The sequence below is a fragment of the Heptranchias perlo genome, chromosome 4, assembly GCF_035084215.1.
Source record: "Heptranchias perlo isolate sHepPer1 chromosome 4, sHepPer1.hap1, whole genome shotgun sequence".
Taxonomy (NCBI): Eukaryota; Metazoa; Chordata; class Chondrichthyes; order Hexanchiformes; family Hexanchidae; genus Heptranchias; species Heptranchias perlo.
In genome coordinates this window covers 99,489,982-99,512,220 of record NC_090328.1, presented here as the reverse complement: position 1 = coordinate 99,512,220, position 22,239 = coordinate 99,489,982, and positions in this window count along the sequence as shown.

The following is a 22,239-nucleotide window of genomic DNA, read 5'->3' as shown; positions in this document are numbered from 1 at the left end:
CAGACACAGACTGTACTGATAAATATCACAGGCAGTGACTGTACTGATAAACAACACAGGCAGGGACTGTACTGGTAAACAACACAGACAGGGACTGTACTGATAAATACCACAGGCAGTGACTGTACTGATGAACAACACAGGCAGTGACTGTACTGATAAACAACACAGGCAGGGACTGTACTGGTAAACAACACAGACAGGGACTGTACTGATAAATACCACAGGCAGTGACTGTACTGATGAACAACACAGGCAGGGACTGTACTGATAAATAACACAAACAGGGACTGTACTGAAAAACAATACAAACAGGGACTGTACCGTTGAACAACACAAACAGGAACTGTACTGATAAACAAAACAGGCAGGGACTGTATTGATAAACAACACACGCAGGGACTGTATTGATAAACAACACCGACAGGGACTGTACTGATAAACAACACAGAGAGCAACTGTACTGATAAATACACAGGCAGGGAATGCACTGATAAACACAGAGGAATGGACTGTACTGATGAACAACACGGACAGGCACTGTACTGATCAACAAAACAGACAGGGACTGTACTGGTAAACAACACAGACACAGACTGGACTGATAAACAACAGACATGGACTGTACTGATGAACAACACAAACAGGGACTGTACTGATAAACAACACAGACAGGGACTGTACAGATCAACAAAACAGGCAGGGACTGTATTGATCAACAACACAGGCAGGGACTGTATTGATAAAAAGCACAGGCAGGGACTGTACTGATAAAAAGCACAGGCAGGGACTGTACTGATAAAAAGCACAGGCATGGACTGTACTGATAAACAACACAGGCAGGGACTGTACTGATAAACAACACAGGCAGGGACTGTACTGATAAATAACATAAGCAGCGCCTGTACTGATAAACAACACAAACAGGGACTGTACTGATCAATAACACAGGCAGGGACTGTACTGATAAATAACACAAACAGGGACTGTACTGATCAACAACACAGGCAGGGACTGTACTGATAAATAACATAAGCAGCGCCTGTACTGATAAACAACACAGACAGGGACTGTACTGATCAACAAAACAGGCAGGGACTGTATTGATCAACAACACAGGCAGGGACTGTATTGATAAAAAGCACAGGCAGGGACTGTACTGATAAAAAGCACAGGCAGGGACTGTACTGATAAAAAGCACAGGCATGGACTGTACTGATAAACAACACAGGCAGGGACTGTACTGATAAACAACACAGGCAGGGACTGTACTGATAAATAACATAAGCAGCGCCTGTACTGATAAACAACACAAACAGGGACTGTACTGATCAATAACACAGGCAGGGACTGTACTGATAAATAACACAGGCAGGGACTGTACTGATCAACAACACAGACATGGACTGTACTGACGAACAACACAAACTGGGACTGTACTGATAAATAACACAGGCAGGGACTGTACTGATAAATAACACAGGCAGGGACTGTACTGATAAACAACACAGTCAGGGACTGCACTGATAAACACAGAGGAATGGACTGTACTGATAAACAACACAGACACAGACTGGACTGATAAACAACAGACATGGACTGTACTGATGAACAACACAAACAGGGACTGTACTGATAACAAGCACAGGCAGGGACTTTAGTGATAAAAAGCACAGGCAGGGACTGCACTGATAAAAAGCACAGGCATGGACTGTACTGATAAAAAGCACAGGCAGGGACTGTACTGATAAAAAGCACAGGCAGGGACTGTACTGATAAAAAGCACAGGCAGGGACTGTACTGATAAAAAGCACAGGCAGGGACTGTACTGATAAAAAGCACAGGCAGGGACTGTACTGATAAACAACACAGACACAGACTGTACTGATAAATACCACAGGCAGTGACTGTACTGATAAACAACACAGACAGGGACTGTACTGATAAACAACACGGACATGGACTGTACTGATAAACAACACAGGCAGGGACTGTACTGATAAACAACACAGGCAGTGACTATACTGAAAAACAACACAGGCAGGGACTGTACTGGTAAACAACACAGACACGGACTGTACTGGTAAACAACACGGACATGGACTGTACTGATAAACAACACAGGCAGGGACTGTACTGATAAACAACACAGGCAGCGACTATACTGAAAAACAACACAGGCAGGGACTGTACTGGTAAACAACACAGACACGGACTGTACTGGTAAACAACACAGACACGGACTGTACTGATAAACAACACAGGCAGGGACTGGACTGATAAATGCCACAGGCAGCGACTGTACAGATGAACAAAACAGGCAGGGACTGTACTGGTAAACAACACAGACAGGGACTGTACTGATAAATACCACAGGCAGTGACTGTACTGATGAACAACACAGGCAGGGACTGTACTGATAAATAACACAAACAGGGACTGTACTGAAAAACAATACAAACAGGGACTGTACCGTTGAACAACACAAACTGGAACTGTACTGATAAACAAAACAGGCAGGGACTGTATTGATAAACAACACAGGCAGGGACTGTACTGATAAACAACACAGACAGGGACTGTACTGATCAACAACACAGGGACTGTGCTGATAAACAACACAGGGACTGTACTGATCAACAACACAGGGACTGTACTGATAAACAACACAGGGACTGTACTGATAAACAATACAGACAGGGACTGTACTGATAAACAACACAAGGCACTGTACTGATCAACAACACAGGGACTGTGCTGATAAAACAACACATACAGGGACTGTACTGATAAACAACACATACAGGGACTGTACTGATAAACAACACAGACAGGGACTGTACTGATAAACAACACAAGGACTGTGCTGATAAACAACACATACAGGGACTGTACTGATAAACAACACAGAGAGCAACTGTACTGATAAACAACACAAACAGGGACTGTACTGATAAAAAACACAGCCATGGACTGTACTGATAAACAACACAGACAGGGACTGTACTGATAAACAACACAGGCAGGGACTGTACTCATAAATAACATAAGCAGCGCCTGTACTGATAAACAACACAAACAGGGACTGTACTGATCAACAACACAGGCAGGGACTGTACTCATAAATAACACAGGCATGGACTGTACTGATAAATAACACAGGCTTGGACTGTACTAATAAATAACACAGGCTTGGACTGTACTAATAAATAACACAGGCATGGACTGTACTGATAAACAACACAAGGCAATGTACTGATCAACAACACAGGGACTGTACTGATAAACAACACAGGGTCTACACTGATCAACAACACAGGCAGGGACTGTACTGATAAACAACACAGGCAGGGACTGTACTGATAAACAACACAGGCAGTGACTATACTGAAAAACAACACAGGCAGGGACTGTACTGGTAAACAACACAGACACGGACTGTACTGGTAAACAACACGGACATGGACTGTACTGATAAACAACACAGGCAGGGACTGTACTGATAAATAACACAAACAGGGACTGTACTGAAAAACAATACAAACAGGGACTGTACCGTTGAACAACACAAACAGGAACTGTACTGATAAACAAAACAGGCAGGGACTGTATTGATAAACAACACACGCAGGGACTGTATTGATAAACAACACCGACAGGGACTGTACTGATAAACAACACAGAGAGCAACTGTACTGATAAATAACACAAACAGGGACTGTACTGATAAAAAACACAACCATGGACTGTACTGATAAACAACACAGACAGGGACTGTACTGATAAATAACACAGGCTTGGACTGTACTGATAATTAACACAGGCTTGGACTGTACTGATAAACAACACAAGGCAATGTACTGATCAACAACACAGGGACTGTACTGATAAACAACACAGGGTCTACACTGATCAACAACACAGGCAGGGACTGTACTGATAAACAACACAGGCAGGGACTGTACTGATAAATAACATAAGCAGCGCCTGTACTGATAAACAACACAAACAGGGACTGTACTGATCAACAACACAGGCAGGGACTGTACTGATCAACAACACAGGCAAGGACTGTACTGATAAATAACACAGGCAGGGACTGTACTGATAAACAACACAGACATGGACTGTACTGACGAACAACACAAACAGGGACTGTACTGATAAATAACACAGGCAGGGACTGTACTGATAAACAACACAGGCAGGGAATGCACTGATAAACACAGAGGAATGGACTGTACTGATGAACAACACGGACAGGCACTGTACTGATCAACAAAACAGACAGGGACTGTACTGGTAAACAACACAGACACAGACTGGACTGATAAACAACAGACATGGACTGTACTGATGAACAACACAAACAGGGACTGTACTGATAAACAACACAGACAGGGACTGTACAGATCAACAAAACAGGCAGGGACTGTATTGATCAACAACACAGGCAGGGACTGTATTGATAAAAAGCACAGGCAGGGACTGTACTGATAAAAAGCACAGGCAGGGACTGTACTGATAAACAACACAGGCAGGGACTGTACTGATAAACAACACAGGCAGGGACTGTACTGATAAATAACATAAGCAGCGCCTGTACTGATAAACAACACAAACAGGGACTGTACTGATCAATAACACAGGCAGGGACTGTACTGATAAATAACACAGGCAGGGACTGTACTGATCAACAACACAGACATGGACTGTACTGACGAACAACACAAACTGGGACTGTACTGATAAATAACACAGGCAGGGACTGTACTGATAAATAACACAGGCAGGGACTGTACTGATAAACAACACAGTCAGGGACTGCACTGATAAACACAGAGGAATGGACTGTACTGATAAACAACACAGACACAGACTGGACTGATAAACAACAGACATGGACTGTACTGATGAACAACACAAACAGGGACTGTACTGATAACAAGCACAGGCAGGGACTTTAGTGATAAAAAGCACAGGCAGGGACTGCACTGATAAAAAGCACAGGCATGGACTGTACTGATAAAAAGCACAGGCAGGGACTGTACTGATAAAAAGCACAGGCAGGGACTGTACTGATAAAAAGCACAGGCAGGGACTGTACTGATAAAAAGCACAGGCAGGGACTGTACTGATAAAAAGCACAGGCAGGGACTGTACTGATAAACAACACAGACACAGACTGTACTGATAAATACCACAGGCAGTGACTGTACTGATAAACAACACAGACAGGGACTGTACTGATAAACAACACGGACATGGACTGTACTGATCAACAACACAGGCAGGGACTGTATTGATAAAAAGCACAGGCAGGGACTGTACTGATAAAAAGCACAGGCAGGGACTGTACTGGTAAACAACACAGACACGGACTGTACTGGTAAACAACACGGACATGGACTGTACTGATAAACAACACAGGCAGGGACTGTACTGATAAATAACACAAACAGGGACTGTACTGAAAAACAATACAAACAGGGACTGTACCGTTGAACAACACAAACAGGAACTGTACTGATAAACAAAACAGGCAGGGACTGTATTGATAAACAACACACGCAGGGACTGTATTGATAAACAACACCGACAGGGACTGTACTGATAAACAACACAGAGAGCAACTGTACTGATAAATAACACAAACAGGGACTGTACTGATAAAAAACACAACCATGGACTGTACTGATAAACAACACAGACAGGGACTGTACTGATAAATAACACAGGCTTGGACTGTACTGATAATTAACACAGGCTTGGACTGTACTGATAAACAACACAAGGCAATGTACTGATCAACAACACAGGGACTGTACTGATAAACAACACAGGGTCTACACTGATCAACAACACAGGCAGGGACTGTACTGATAAACAACACAGGCAGGGACTGTACTGATAAATAACATAAGCAGCGCCTGTACTGATAAACAACACAAACAGGGACTGTACTGATCAACAACACAGGCAGGGACTGTACTGATCAACAACACAGGCAAGGACTGTACTGATAAATAACACAGGCAGGGACTGTACTGATAAACAACACAGACATGGACTGTACTGACGAACAACACAAACAGGGACTGTACTGATAAATAACACAGGCAGGGACTGTACTGATAAACAACACAGGCAGGGAATGCACTGATAAACACAGAGGAATGGACTGTACTGATGAACAACACGGACAGGCACTGTACTGATCAACAAAACAGACAGGGACTGTACTGGTAAACAACACAGACACAGACTGGACTGATAAACAACAGACATGGACTGTACTGATGAACAACACAAACAGGGACTGTACTGATAAACAACACAGACAGGGACTGTACAGATCAACAAAACAGGCAGGGACTGTATTGATCAACAACACAGGCAGGGACTGTATTGATAAAAAGCACAGGCAGGGACTGTACTGATAAAAAGCACAGGCAGGGACTGTACTGATAAACAACACAGGCAGGGACTGTACTGATAAACAACACAGGCAGGGACTGTACTGATAAATAACATAAGCAGCGCCTGTACTGATAAACAACACAAACAGGGACTGTACTGATCAATAACACAGGCAGGGACTGTACTGATAAATAACACAGGCAGGGACTGTACTGATCAACAACACAGACATGGACTGTACTGACGAACAACACAAACTGGGACTGTACTGATAAATAACACAGGCAGGGACTGTACTGATAAATAACACAGGCAGGGACTGTACTGATAAACAACACAGTCAGGGACTGCACTGATAAACACAGAGGAATGGACTGTACTGATAAACAACACAGACACAGACTGGACTGATAAACAACAGACATGGACTGTACTGATGAACAACACAAACAGGGACTGTACTGATAAAAAGCACAGGCAGGGACTTTAGTGATAAAAAGCACAGGCAGGGACTGCACTGATAAAAAGCACAGGCATGGACTGTACTGATAAAAAGCACAGGCAGGGACTGTACTGATAAAAAGCACAGGCAGGGACTGTACTGATAAAAAGCACAGGCAGGGACTGTACTGATAAAAAGCACAGGCAGGGACTGTACTGATAAAAAGCACAGGCAGGGACTGTACTGATAAACAACACAGACACAGACTGTACTGATAAATACCACAGGCAGTGACTGTACTGATAAACAACACAGACAGGGACTGTACTGATAAACAACACGGACATGGACTGTACTGATAAACAACACAGGCAGGGACTGTACTGATAAACAACACAGGCAGTGACTATACTGAAAAACAACACAGGCAGGGACTGTACTGGTAAACAACACAGACACGGACTGTACTGGTAAACAACACGGACATGGACTGTACTGATAAACAACACAGGCAGGGACTGTACTGATAAACAACACAGGCAGCGACTATACTGAAAAACAACACAGGCAGGGACTGTACTGGTAAACAACACAGACACGGACTGTACTGGTAAACAACACAGACACGGACTGTACTGATAAACAACACAGGCAGGGACTGGACTGATAAATGCCACAGGCAGCGACTGTACAGATGAACAAAACAGGCAGGGACTGTACTGGTAAACAACACAGTCAAGGACTGTACTGATAAATACCACAGACAACGACTGTACTGATAAATAACACAAACAGGGACTGTACTGATGAACAACACAAAGAGGGACTGTACTGATAAACAACATAGAGAGCGACTGTAGTGATCAATAACACAAACAGGGACTGTACTGATAAATAACACAGACAGGGACTGTACTGATGAACAACACAAACAGGGACTGTACTGATAAACAACACATACAGGGACTGTACTGATAAACAACATTATACAGGGACTGTACTGATAAACAACACAGAGAGCGACTGTACTGATAAATAACACAAACAGGGACTGTACTGATAAACAACACAGAGAGCAACTGTACTGATAAATAACACAAACAGGGACTGTACTGATGAACAACACAGACAGGGACTGTACTGATAAACAACACAAACAGGGACTGTACTGATAAACAACACAGAGAGCAACTGTACTGATAAAAACACAGGCAGGGACTGTACTGATAAAAAACACAGACAGGGACTGTACTGATAACAACACAGGCATGGACTGTATTGATAAGAACCACAGACAGGGACTGTACTGATAAACAACACAAGCAGAGACTGTACTGATAAATAACACAGACAGGGACTGTGGTGATAAGTAACACAGGCAGAGACTGTACTGATAAATAACACAGACAAGGACTGTACTGATAAGAAACACAGACAGGGACTGTACTGATAAATAACACAGGCTTGGACTGTACTGATGAGCAACACGGACAGGGACTGTACTGATAAATAACACAGTCTATCCACAAACTCCCTCCTTTCATAGTTCTGACACATAGCCTGCACTGCCATTTCTAATTTTTTTAATTTATTTTTAAAATTTATTTATTAGTAGTAATTTAATTCTAGATATAATACATTTACTTGAGATCTGGATTATATTTAGTAGATGGATCATCACTCTGTTTAGCAAGTCACTCCGTTTTGTAGATTCACCCAACTCTCACCAAGCTCTGTGCTTCAACCCTGAGTTGTGAATCACCACAGATTGCTGGACAATTTGCGCCACTCCGCCGTTATCCTCACGAAAATGGGATCTCGCCGTCAACCTCTCCATAAGTGTCAAGAAATTGTTGGATTTGCACCGTAAATACGAATTAAACTAGTCGCAGAAGTTAGGGCTGCTATTTCATGACGTAAGGACCCTGTTAATGGGGTGATTTATGGTCCTGACGTGCTCCTCAACCTTGGAGGCTCAGAAAGGGAACAATTGAAACTGTGGACTCTCACCACTGCAGGTAGTAAATTGTTCCTAGAGATTTTAAAATTTGAAAAAAATGTTCTTACTTTTCCTTTCTCTTTTTTCTCTTTCTCAACCCATTCTTTCTTCCCTTCTCTTCATTTCCCTTTCTGTACCCAATTTGACTCTAATTCACCCTATTGCCTTCTCCGTCGTTCCTCTGTTTCTTTCTCTATCCTTAAATCTCATTGTTTAAGGAGATAGACTGTTGGCCCCGTCATTCACCAAGGTCCCAGATGCCCCATTGACCCCATTATCAGCTCGCACTTCCAGCAATTTGCGGCCCAAAATTTTTCCAGCTGAACCATGAGGATAAAGATCTAACAAACGGGACAGGCTGCGAGATGCCCCGCTCTGAAAACATCTGAGCCAATACAACAGTGAAAGGAGGCACAGGTAGTGCATCAGACCCTCAGACATATTGGGGATGATTTTAAACCCCAAGAACGGGTGGGTTGGGGGCGGGTGGGAGTTGAAAATAGTTGTTTTTTGGGTCTCAACCGCAACCCGGTTTTATTTCCGGGTTTAACATCGACACGGAAAATACAGGCTTCACACTGGGAATGCAAAGTCCGAAAATTTTGCGGTTGCGGCCCAAGAAAACAACTATTTTCAACTCCCACCCGTCCCCAACCCACCCGTTCTTGGGGTTTAAAATCACCCCCATTCAGTCAAATCAAAGAGCAGATGGTGTCCGTCACTGACAGTGAGCCTATGGAAGGGGCTGTGAGTTCTCACTGAGTCACAGAGCTGCTCATTCTATTTTTACATTCCATGTGCATTGTCATAGTAACAAACAACGCAAAACACTGTAACACTGCAGGGGCACGTTCCATATGAATGAAATCGTTTACAGAGTGCATGTCAGTCCTACATTGCCTTCATTGAAGTAAATAAAAGCAGCAATAAAGACAGCACCACCTAAGCCCATAACACCAGTCAGTCTCAGTCTGAGCACTAACCGAGGTACACGTACACACACATGCAAACGTGTGCGTGCCCACACACAGACACACATGTGCACACACACACACATATGCCTGTGCACACATACATTTATATATCAGTAGTAAGGAGGATGAATGCATTGTTGAGCCCTATTGCTTACACGTCAACCTGTTTGCCCCCTCAGGTGGACATAAAAAATCCAATGACACTATTCGAAGAAGAGCAGGGGAGTTCTCCCAGTGTCCTGGCCAATATTTATCCCTCAACCAACATCACTGAAACAGATTATCTGGTCGTTTATCTCATTGCTGTTTGAGGGATCTTGCTGTGCATAAATTGGCTGCTGCGTTTCCTACATTACAACAGTGACTACACTTCAAAAGTACTTCACTGGCTGTGAAGTGCTTTGAGATGCCTTGAGAATGTGAAAGGCGCTATATAAATGCAAGTTCTTTCTTTCTTTATGAAACACAGTGCACATTGAGCACAGAGCAGGCCTTAGGCCTCTGCACTCAGTTAATATGGGATGTCTACAATGACATTATCAACTCCATGGTCACCACATCTGATTGCCTGGAAATAAATAAATCATGGGTGTTGCTAGGGTAACGAGCACTGGCTTGTAGTATTTTCTTCTTGTTATTACTCACCATCTGCATGTCGAATGGAATCCTTCCAACCCACATACACAGTGGGCCTACAGCTGGGAGTGTGAATGATCATGAGAATGGTGTCAATGGGCCTGCACTCTACGATACCTTGTCACCTATCGACATTGCTGTCGTCCCTGGTGAGGCCAAGGTATGGAGACGCGCTCACCGAGAACATGCGATTGTTTGATACATGCTCCCGCCCAGTGAGGCTCCCCGCCTAGGAGTACAGAAGCAAAATATTTAACAAATTGTTCTCCCTCGGCAGGTAGAATATCAATCACTTTTGACCAAGGCGGCAAATCCCTATGTATCAACTGACCTTTGTAGTGGCATCACTTTGATGCTTCAAAGAGATCCATTGGCATAAACACAAAAACAACGTGCATTTATAGAGCGCCTTTAACATTGGAAATCATCCCACGGCCTTTCACAGGAGTGTAACCAAACAAAAAATGCCAGCAAGCCAAAGAAAGAAATATTAGGACAGGTGATTAAAAGCTTGGTTAAAGAGGTAGGTTTTTAGAAGCGTCTTAAAGGAGGAGAGAGAGTTTGAGAGGAGGAAAGGTTTAGGGAGGGAATTCCAGAGCTTAGAGCCTAGACGGCTGAAGGCACGGCCGCCAATGGTGAAGCGATGGAAGTGGGGGATGCAGAAGAGGCCAGAGTAGGAGGAATGCAGAGTTGGGTCATTGAATGGCACTGTCACCTTTGTGGCAATTGACAAGGCCACTGATTGTAGACTGAGCTGACAGCTGTGAACAGACTAAGAAGCACAGGTCAGACGTAATGCCCTTTAATAGATATAGACTTCTCTCTGCAGTCACTGTAACCGCGCTGGGCCTGGTATGTCGTGTTCTGGAGGTTTTTTCTTCGCACTGCGATGCTCCTTCTCTGCCACTCCTCGCACCAGCTGCTCCTTCACCTCAAAGCCAATCAATGGTTCAGCAATGTTCTTGCTTTCAGAGATGCAGTTCTGAGCTGTTGTGTGAATCAGTTCTACAAAGAGTTCAACACAGACCAGTTCTATAACACACCAGTGTCTGCTCCGTAATGCCCGTGGTAACACTGCTTTTTTAACCTTTTTGCACAATGCAAATTCCAGCCATTTTTGCATAATCAGAACTCCACAAGGTGGTTTTGTTCCTCAGCAAGCCTTCAACAAGCTATTGTTTTTTGGGTGGGAGGGGAGGTGGAGGTTTGCTCAACTTGTTTTTCATTAAATATCATTTCATCTCATTGGAGGAATTTCCAACATTTCCCTAAATTATTTCTTCGGAAAGATATAAAGAAAGATGTCCCTGAGTTCCTAACACACAAAGGGGGCGATTTTAACCCTACCCACCCAAGGAAACTGGGCAGCTGGGCAGTTAAAATCCGCAGAGTCTATTGACAGCACTGTGTCAGCCAATGAGTTATCACTACATGCAGCCCATTTAAAAGGAGTCGCTATGAACTGCAGCAAACAGCACTCGTGTGTAAGATGATGTCATCGGGACCTGACTGCCATTTTAACTGGATGACCTGAGCAGGGAACCGGCTGTGACATTCCCGTCAGGCCAAGGGAGCAGGAAGAGAGTCCAGGAGGAGCAGGAGTGCCACAGAAGGAAAGCATAGTCCTCCCCTGCCGCGGACTCCCCACTTCCTGAACACAAGACAGCCCTGGAAGCCGATCCCGTCACCTGCCTTGTGTCAGCGGGCATCCCCCAGGCCGTGCGATTTTCTGCCACGTCACACCGACTTCCCTCCCGGAACGGCTGGCAGAATTTAAATGAGGCCTGGGAGTTAAAATAGCCCAGGTCTCAATTCTACAGCAGGGGATGAGATTTTAACTTAGCTTGTAGGTTAGTACTGTTGGAGAAACCAGCTTGGAGCTGTTGTCTCTGTGTCAGGAATTAAGGTTCTAAACACCAAGCCTTAGTTTTACAGATTTTATTATAGGAAAGTGATACTGAAGGATTTTGGACTTTTTCTACTTGTTTTAGAGAAGACTAAAAAAATGGACTTGAATGAAACCCTCGTTTTATTGGTAAAGGACACAACTGTCAGCTTGAGCGAAGTTAGGATGCAAATTGTCCAGGGTGCTGAGAGAGGTGACGGGATCGGCTTCCAGGGCTGTCTCATGTTCAGGAAGTGGGGAGTCCGCGGCAGGGGAGGACTATGCTTTCCTTCTGTGGCACTCCTGCTCCTCCTGGACCCTCTTCCTGCTGCCTTGGCCTGATGGGAACATCACTGTGGCTTCCCCTCTCAGGTCGCCAGTTAAAATGGCAGTCAGGTCCCAATGACATCATCTTACACATGAGTGCTGTTTGTTAGTTAGTTAGATGAAATGGAGCCTTCGTAAGATCACACCTGAAGTAGCTGATAAGAAGAAATAATGCAGAATATTGCAGAGATAAGGAAGCAAAGCCTGCAAACTGATAAAAGATCCTTTGATGTTTGATAATTAAACAGCAGATTTTAGATAGGAAATCATATAAAACAATTCATTCTACAAGGGTTTTCAGGAGAACCATGGACTATATCAGAACAAGGCGCAGTAGGAAAGGAACCTTCCTTTTCGCCCCAAAACAAAGAATTTGATCAATTCTTTGTCTTGAGTTATAATCGCTAGAAAGAGAAAGGTTGTATGAAAAGTTATTTCTTTCTTTCTGGTACAAACTGTCACGTTGTATGTCAAATTGAATTCTTTAAAGTTAGAAAATAAATAGTGTCTCGCTTGATTTCTTAGCCTTTTGTATTCTGAACAAGAGAAAAAAGTAGATACAATACTCACATACAATACACACAGCGATGTGAAGACAGCAGGAGAACTCACGTTACTGTTGCTGAGCTTAAGTTGCAGGGTTGCCAACCCTCGAACTCTTCCTTCCTTCTTGTTTTTTAAGCTCAACTAAAAGGCTATTACATCACGTCCCTTCCATGACCCTCACGCCTGCTTTCCATTAGGTATCATTAGCTCATCATTCCAAAGACTCACTGTCTATTGTATCAGGAGGTGAAAGGCTCTGCAACACAATCTCAGGACTTAACATAAACTATCTTATCTAAACGTATAGTTGTCAAACAGATAGATGTATCCATGAGAGGGTCAGAGCTTCCAAATCTATTTTAGGTGCCAACAGTACTACCGGTCTTACAGGTTTGACATTCTCCAGATATTAGCTGTTTCAACAAGTCACAGAAGAAACTTCAAGATTTCAACCACAAAATGGAGACTTTAATTCAAAATGGAATCCAAATACAACTTCACCATTCATAGCTTCTGAAATGCAGTTCACCACCCACCCGTCTAAAACCCATCCAGAATTAAAATCAGGGCCAAAGAAATTTTCCGAATTTGTGTTCCCAGCATGGAGCTTCACTCAACGGGAGCACAGGTCAGGATTTCAAGTTTCCGATACATGCTTCGAGGGAGCAAATCTGTGCACTGGGAGTGTAAAATTAACTCTTTAGTGCCTTGATGAAAATGTTGGCATTTAAGTTCTTCCCTGTATTTCTGTAATCTGTCAAGAGACGTCTAGGCTCAATGTTTGAACAGCTCACCTGTTCCTTCTATTAGATCAATTTGTCGCGAACAAATCTACCTCTATTTTCCAATGCTTAGCATGGATCCCACTGACGAGATATGGGAGAGCATAGGGTGGGAAATCAGATTGTCGTGAACTTGGTGGCTTCCAGGTGCTCAGTATTTTTCACAACTGAGTGCTGTGTGGGCCACAATTCAGGCACTCACTTCTGCACCCGAATTCCCAGTATTGCTGAGCAAAGCCTTTGTATCAGGAGCACTCAATTGTAAAATCTACCCTCATATATACAGGCCTAGGAACATCTACCTGGTAACATCAAAGGACAATTGTCTTCATAGGCTCGGGTTCAGCAGGGAAGCAGTGACAGAGTTGTGCCATCTGCTGCAAAAAGACCAATTACCAATTACCAGCAAACAGATCCATCAACCAGGGACTGATTCACTGTTCAACAGGGCCAACATCTTCATCACTTTCCTCAAAGAAAAGTGATAGCAGCAATTCCATCATATCACCGGATTCCCTGAAGAACAGAGGGACATTGATAATCCCCATATGGCCACCCAAGCCTCTCAGAATAATACCATGGTTTACAGAAAGGGCTTCCCCTCCATCAATATACAGCTGGCCAGTGCCAGCCTTATTTAAAAGTGAAGGGAACTTGAAAGGGGGTTCCTCGGAGATCCAGGATATCATTTTCAACCATAACTAATGATAGCTTTGTGCCAGCCACGTACAGAGGCTGACAGCAGATACAACGAGACCCATGCAGCTACCAGGACCGGGATAGGGCATTCCACTGGCATCTTGAAGCAACAATTCGAATGCCTGGATAGATTGAGGGCCACCTGACATTACATCCATGAAAGGGGGTAATTTTCACCTTCACTGCCTAGGCTGTAAGCTGACAGAGTGGATTGTCCGCCCATTATAGAAGCCGTCTTATTTTCATTCCATTGATTTCAAGGGAATACAAGGCAAGTTTATACAACCTGTCCTCATAATTGAACCCTCTAAGCCCTGGGTACTGATTTGTATGAATCCCCTTCAGAGGCCATGAAAACAGCATAGCCTAGGTCTGACAGCAGTGAGGCTTTGGGAATCTCTACAGTCTAGGAAAGTCTGACACAAACCAATTGGTAACAGTTGTGTACTTTATTTGGAATAAAACAGAGTCAAGTACACACAGTACATCAAACAGCGATTTATTCTGAACAACAAAGGCAAAGCTCACCTGGATGATGTTCAGTGCAGAGTTGTATTCCGGTGCCAACGCAGTCGTTCTGGACTGTCGCATCTTAGTCGCACTATTTCTCTACAAAAACATGATTTTTGAACTCATCTTTTTAGTAGAAATGATGCCTGATGATCGACCGGTGTTAACCCAAACAGATTACTTTCCCCTATCTCTAGTAAGAGTGGGCCAATGGAGGGCTGCCAACAGTGGGCCCTGGGCTGGTGATGTTCACATGCTCAAGGATTACCTCCTTCTAAGTTGGAGACCTTTAACCTTTCTTTGTCCAACTTTCTTGCTGACCCTATAGTTTTCATAAAGCTGCTAAGCATGTAACCATGCCTGTTCCCACACATGGGCCTCTGTGAGTTACTGTTTTGTCAAGGCCACTCTTGGCAGCTGCTCGCCCTATCTCTGTTGGGAAGGCTGTTGGGGCTTCCTGTCTTTTCTCAGACTGACAAAATTGCTATGTTCAAGAAACTTACAAAGAAACCTTATGCTTATTAATGTATTACAGAGGTATCTGAAAGCATGTGCAACTACATTGATGATTATATGATTCAAGCTACTGAAAGCTATCATGATCAAGTTTAAGTCACACATCGTTTGTTTGACCAAATTACCTACTCAATTGTCTTAATATACTAGTGATTTGGAAATATCATGGTTACATGTGGCTTTATATATATTGAGTGCAGTATAAACGAAGTTAACTGTGATTGAACAGAAGTAAATGGGAAAGCATAATCATATACCCAGTAACAGAGAGTCTCATTTCCTTTCAGTCCACCCTTTGGCAGTGTCAAACTATAAATGTAAGCTGTCATATAAACATAATGTTCGTCTGTTGGGGCGGCATGCACGCCTCTCTGGTTTTCCTCTAGCTGTAAGTTATCTCATCCCCATGCTGATTCTTAGAGTGTGCCCTTGTCTCCACCAGCACCGCCCTCTTGCTAAATGCCCAGATGCTACAGGGGCTGGAATAATTTACTATGCCCAGTTCAAACCAAGTTCTTCTAATTTCACTCCCTCTGAGTGATACTGCTGTGGGTTACACTGGCCACTCGCATGGCTTAAATGTGAGTATATAAGGTGGCCTGGATTCTCTGGTAGAGCCGGCGGGTCTCATACATGGCAATGACGACTGCAATTGTCACTTGGCGTTTAGGCAGGGCAGCCAGCCAAAGAGCCATCCAGGTGGTGAATTACCCGCTCCACAATCGCTATGGCCAGAGATTCTTCCATATCCTCCCCCACTCCATGATCGTTATGGCCAGAGATTTTCCCATATCCTCCCCCACTCCACGATCGCTATGGCCAGAGATTCCCCCATATCCTCCCCAACTCCACGATCGCTATGGCCAGAGATTCTCCCATATCCTCCCCCACTCCACGATCGCTATGGCCAGAGATTCCCCCATATCCTCCCCAACTCCACGATCGCTATGGCCAGAGATTCCCCCATATCCTCCCCCGTTCCACAATCGCTATGGCCAGAGATCCCCCATATTCTCCCAGACGTTCATTGATCGGGGGTACACACCGATAGCCGTGACCATGCCGGGACCATACTTGAGGTCAATATAATGTCTGTGAGACAATTACGAGTTTAGGGTGTGTGGATGCAACGCGTACAATCTCACCCAAGTACGGGATACCAATTCGTCCTGTGCACCCTCTATTAACACCCTTAACACTGCACTCCCAACTCCACAGGCTGCCAGAGATTATCCCAGGTTTCATGTCCTTTTTCATGCACTGACACTCCAGTTGAAGGCCATGGCCTTTTTCGACATACACACCCCAATCTGTCCATATCTCTTTATCAGTTCTAAGCATCCTGAGGCGAAAACAATGGTGAAACAGTACCATAAACTGGTGTTGTTTTGTACGACAAAGTTGGCATCTAGTGAATCGATGGCAAAAACCTGCTTTCCATCCCTCAGGGGGATGGGAACGTACTGGTTGACTTCCGCACATTCCCCTTTTTTAACAGGTGCAGGTCAGGCTTCTAGCAATAGCAGCAGCGTCACCAACAAGAGGTTGATCATGATAGCTGCTACCCTATGGCAGATCAAATGAACAATATCAGTGCTCATCACGTTACGTATCAACGACAGGTTTCAGTTGACTGATGTCATACTATTTGCTAATGGTAGAGCGCCCACGTTTGGCTGGAAATCGTACCCAGTATACGGACGGGCTGGCCCAGTCCATAATTGAAAACAGACCAAGCCACCTTGGTTCAAAGGCATGAGCCCTTTAACCGCAACTCAGTACAATTACCCGGTCTCCAACGTTGACTCCTCACAGGGCGGACCTTCTTATCAAAGTGTTGTTTAATCTGTGCTTTGGCCCTCCCTATATTGGTGGCAATGAAATGGTTCGTTGTGTTAACTTGTTCCACTAGACAGACCAACTGTTCCTGGCCGGCCATACCCAGCAGAAGGGGTGAGGCGTCGGGCACAAGCAGGTGCCCGGGGGTCTGCATCAACTGGCTGGTCATAGCTTGGTATGGCAAGATGCCAGTGGTTGAATGGGGGGTGGAGCAGATGGCCATCGGGCACATGGGAAGCAGCTGAGCTCACTGTGAAGGATTCTCAGTGCAAAACTTGCTAAGGGTCGTTTTTAAGGTCCTATTCCCCCACTCTTCCACCCCAGGCAACTGAGAGTGGTGGGAAATGTGGACCCCGTGTTCGACCTTCATGAACTCAGTTCAGTGAAGACCTTTCCTGTGAAGTGAGAGCCCTGGTCACTGTCGACCTGAATCGGCAGTCCCCACTTACAGAACACCTCAGAGAAGAGGAGTTTGGCTGCTGTCAGGGCGGTACTGTTTCTGCAGGAGAACACATCCATCTACTTAATGAACCGATCAACCACAACGAGGCAGTGCAGGTAGCCCAAGGGAGTACGTTGAAAAGGCCCAATGAAATCGATCTGGAGATGTGTCCACGGGCCATTGGGTGGCGGGGCACTCTGGAGAAAGGTCCAATTTGAATGTAACGTGGGGTCGAGCCGGAATCCAACAACTGACGTATCGGAGGGGGCCGAAAAATGTCATTGCGTAGACAACGGAGGTGCAGACAGTGAGACTGTTGGAGTTGTTGGGTTTACAAGAAACCGCAGCGACTATCTTGGGACCATTGGTCTCCAGGCTGGTGTCAGCAAAGAAAGGATTTTGTCAAGTTTTAACCTCATTTGGATTTATTGGTCTGGGGCCGTTTGTCACCAAGCTAGCAGTCAGCAAGGAAAGGATTTTATCCACTTTATCCTCACTCGGGTCTAGTGTTTTGGGGCCATTTGTCACTTTACCCCTTTGGAAGTCACGTTGTCGAGCACTGAGCTGACGGCAGTCTTGTGAAAAATGTCCAAGTCGGTGACAATTGTAACATGGAATACCGCAGAGATCAGGGTGGCCGGTGTGAGAGTCCCTCGGTCCCTCGACCACCGCGACCTGCTTGACAGAGTTGGGGTTGATGGCAGTGACCGCGGACATTAGTTTCACAGGCGGGTCTATGAGTCGCAACCTATCCCAGATCTTGGAGGCGGACGTGAGAACGTTGTCCCATGCATCCTCCTCACTAATCTGCAAACCTAAATTATTCACAGAGGCAGCACCCTTAAAGATGCCACTCAAGAATTCCTCTCTGGAAGTTTCTGTTGTGTGTTGCTCTTTGCGGATACACTGGCGGACTTTGGGCTGCATTGCACAGTGGAGGATGGACTTGATGTCCCGTGCGTTAAGGTCGGGATGGGCATTTATCAAGCAGCAATAGGCCAACGAGAGTTTGGAGGGATTCATATCCAAAGCAATCTCACCAATTTTGTGCGCCAACACAGTAATTTCATCATGCTGGAAGGGAGCAGGGGTACTGTTTCCACTCTGAGGTGGAACATCCTCCTGCCTTCTCCCCCGTTTCTTTATCTGACGGGGCAGACAGAGCGGCCTGTGCTAACAACCTGTACTGTCCTGGGGGTGATTACTGCGGCCATGGGTTAGGCTGGGTAAGGAGAGGTCTGTATCCCAGGCAAAGGTGGGTGAAGCTGGGAAACAGCACTCAGAAGGGGAGACAGAATTGCCCCTGTGGCGGAGATAGCACACACCAGAGCCTGCTATTGATGCAGCCGGCTCTCGAGGTCCTGAATCCGCATATTGCATCGGGTGTGATCAGCCAAGTGCTGTGGCTGATTTGCCAGCATGACTAATTCATGGCAAGAGCTGTGAGAATCTTCTAAGTCGTGCTGCGAGATGACCTTCTCAGACTCGAGTTGAGCTCGCACTTCCAGAGCTCGTGCTTCTATAGCTGCCATATAGGTGGTCGTGGCTCGAAGCTGACTACAGAAGGCCAAGAGTTCTTCGATTTTAAGCGACTGCTGTTTGATCTGTTCTTCGTACAAACAAAAGCGCTTATCGTTCAATTTACCTGTGGATTGCCCCGTATAAATGTGCAACCACTTGGTATATTTGGTCTTAATTTTGCCAGAATTCTAAATCTGATTAACAATAGAAACAAATGACACATTCAACTCTTTGGAAACGGTAAGCAAGTCACCGGCATTCGATTTCTTAAAACGTTTTCCGAGGGATAATTCGATCCCTAAACTCAATGCCATTCTGAATAACGATAATCACTGGCACCTCTGTCCCCACATTTCAGAACCATAGGTCAGACTCCTGGCTGGCTCGCCAATTTGTAAGAATCCCCTTTGGAGACCACGAAAATAGCACAGCCTAGGTCGCACAGCAGTGAGCCTTTAGGAATCTCTACAATCTAGGAAAGTCTGACACAAACCAATTGGTAACAATTGAGTACTTTATTTGGAATAAAACAGAGTCAAGTACACACAATACATCAAACAGCGATTTATTCTGAACATCAAAGGCAAAGTTCAGCCAGGTGGTGTTCAGTGCAGAATTGTATTCCAGCGCCAGCACAGTTGTTCTGGACTGTCGCACCTTAGTCGCACTATTTCTCTGCAACAAGCATGAGTTTTGGGCTCATCTTTATAGTAGAAATGATGCCTGATGATCAACAGGCATTAACCCATTCAGGTTACTTTCCCCTATCTCTAGTAAGAATGAACCCTGGACTGGTGATGTTCACATGCCCAAGGGTTACCTTCTTCTAAGTTGGAGACCTTTAATCTTTCTTTGTTCAACTTTCTTGCAGACCCTGTAGTTTTCGTAAAGCTGCTAAGCACATAGCCATGCCTGTTCCCAGACATGGGCCTCTGTTTTGTCAAGGCCGCTCTTAGCAACTGCTCGTCCTATCTCTGTTGGGGAGGGCTGCCTGTCTTTTCCCATACTGACAAGGCTGTTATATTCAAGAAACCTACAAAGAAACCAAATTGCCTTAACATACTAATGATTCGGAAATATTGTGGTTACACATTGTGATTTTATATATATTGAGTGCAGTATAAATGAAGTTAACTATGATTAAACATAAGTAAATGGAAAATATAAATGCACACCCAGTAACAGAGGGTCTCATTTCCTTTCAGATGGGTAGACTTACCTTGGCACCTTTCTTCAGGTCAGCAGACTTCTGGACTCCCTCCCATGTCCCCCTGGTTATTGCAGTTGGCATTTCCTCGGACTTGCCGAAAATATGCATTTCAATCCCGATGGCCGCTGTTCTTTAACAACACAGGAAGCCCCACTTCACTGCCCTAGAACTCAAAATGAACATATCATTAGGGGCACACAAGGAAGCTGCGGCTAGCAATAGCCATGGGCAAGTAATCGAGAGGATGGCCAAGGAGTGTCCGCTTCAGAAAACCCATCCATTAGTTGAGGAAGTTCAACTGCATGCTTTAAACTTAACGCAAATATCCCTTAGTTCATTAAATCTTCAGAGGATGAGTACCTGCCATGCTATCTTTGGCAGAGACTTGGTAACAACAGGTGGTTGGAAATGGATTGAGTGAGCGTTTGTCTATGTGGGTGGAAATACTTCCTCGCTTTTGCTCACAGCAAATGTGTTTTTGGGACTTTGGATGCATTTGTTGGCTGTCTGAAGAGCCTGGCTGTTCTTTGAAGAGACATTTTATTTCAAAAACATCTCCTTTCATTTGGGATTTGGACAGAGTAAATAAGGAGAAATTGTTTCCACTGGTGGGAGGGTTGGTAACCAGAGGACACAGGATTAAGATAATTGGCAAAAGAACCAGACGGAGATGAGGAGGATTTTTTTTATGCAGCGAGTTGTGATGATCTGGAATGCACTGCCTGAAAGGGTGGTGGAAGCAGATTCAACAGTAACTTTCAAAGGGGGAATTGGATACATACTTGAGAAGGAAAAATTTGCAGGGCTACGGGAAAAGAACGGGAGAATGGGACTAATTGCATAGCTCTTTCAAAGAGCCGGCATAGGCACGATGGGCTGAATGGCCTCCCTCTGCACTGTAAGATTCTATGATTCATTTCACTGTTATGCTCCCCTCCTTCTCTTAACGCTAAACAAAACAAAACTTCTTTGAAGCATGAGAGCCAAGGTCTCTATCTCTCGTTTGCCTCCTATTATTAGTAGATTGGCAGCCAGTCACTAAACAGAAGTGCTCCATTGATCATCAGCTAAGGTCGAAGTTGGGCGGCAGGAAGCTGTTACCAGGGACCTGTGGAAACGGTTGCCGGTAGTCAGGTGAGGGTGGGGGGGGGATGGTGATCCCAATTGGGGGAGGGAGGGGGAAGCCCAGGGCAAGGGAGGATCCAGGTTTCCTTGTAGGAGCACTCCTGCTCCTCCTGGCCACAAGAAAACTAAAACAAAATGTAAAAACTTACCTGCCTGAGCCTCTTCTGGTACCGGCAGTTTTGGCCTGGCAAGGAAGTCACCACTGCTCCCCCCCACTCAGGCCACCAGTTGAAATAGCAGATTTGGCTCCATTGACGTCAATGGAGCCTGATCTACATCTTTAAAGAGGATCCTGCTAGCTTGGGGTGGATGTCCTTATTGTCTGTAATTTAAAATTGCAGTCAGCCAGTTTGGGGCGGGAAAGGA